Raw genomic sequence first — 1,171 nt, forward strand, 5'->3', positions numbered from 1 at the left:
AAAAAAGAAAATGACCAGAGGGGCTTGTGGCTTTGTGACTTGTGACTCTTCTCTCTCTTTTTCCATACACTCACAGATGTATATAGATACACACAGATATCTATATCTATCAATATATCTATATATCTAGATATATAAATAGAGCTATCGATGTGTAATTATATCCATGGATATATAAATAATCTAGGCATTAAATATAGATATCTAGGGATAGATGATAGATAGATAGATAGATGATAGATAGATAGATAGATAGATAGATAGATAGATAGATTATAGATAGATGATAGATAGATAGATGAGAGATGATAGATAGATAGTAGATAATTTTAAACTTATACAGTAGATTTTTTGTAACGCTGAAATAGGATATTTGGGTGGGCAAGCAACCCAGTTAGCTCTACAAGGAAAACTATCTTGTCTGGCTTGTGTGATAACTTCATTGTTGTTTTGGACAACTCTTAGGAGCCTTTCATTTTAACCCCATTTTTAAGCGGAAGGGACATGAATTTAAAATGACTTTGGAAACCTTCCCAAAATATCTTCAGAGAACCCCCTCACCAGGGCAGCCGGAACCATCCTCCACCCAAGGCCCATGGGAGGCAGTGGGAGAGGCCCTCTACTCAGTAAGAGATGTAAGAAACCATTTCAGGCAAAGTCTGGGAAGACAACTCTCGCCCCTTCCTCTCTGTTGGACTTCCAGCTGCTCCATCTGAAAACACGATGCGCTGAGACCCTCCCAGCCTCTCCATTCCCGGCTTCCAACTAGAATCCTGGGAAAACAGAATGCGAAATGACCCTCGGGAACACGCCCTCCTTCCCGGAGGAGGGAGAGGGAGTGGCCGATACCCGGCCAGCACCGCCAGGGCGCGGGATACCGCCCAGGCTCTGCCCCAGTCCCTCAGCCACCTCCTTCCGCACCCCCCACACCCACCCAGCGCGCGAGGGCACTGTCCCCAGCACCCGCCTCAGCACCACTTTGCTCTGACGTCCGCCTCTCCAGCTCTGACGATCGCCCCCGTCGGCCACCCTTATAAAGGGGACTTTTGCCAATACTGGGATCGATCGCCACCTAGCCCGAGTCGAGAGCCCTCCGCCCCGGCTCACACACCTGTCAGCTCCGCGCGCGCCCAGGTTCTGGGAGACCGGGGACTGGAACCCCGCCGCCTGG

The sequence above is a fragment of the Zalophus californianus genome, chromosome 8, assembly GCF_009762305.2.
Source record: "Zalophus californianus isolate mZalCal1 chromosome 8, mZalCal1.pri.v2, whole genome shotgun sequence".
Lineage (NCBI taxonomy): Eukaryota > Metazoa > Chordata > Mammalia > Carnivora > Otariidae > Zalophus > Zalophus californianus.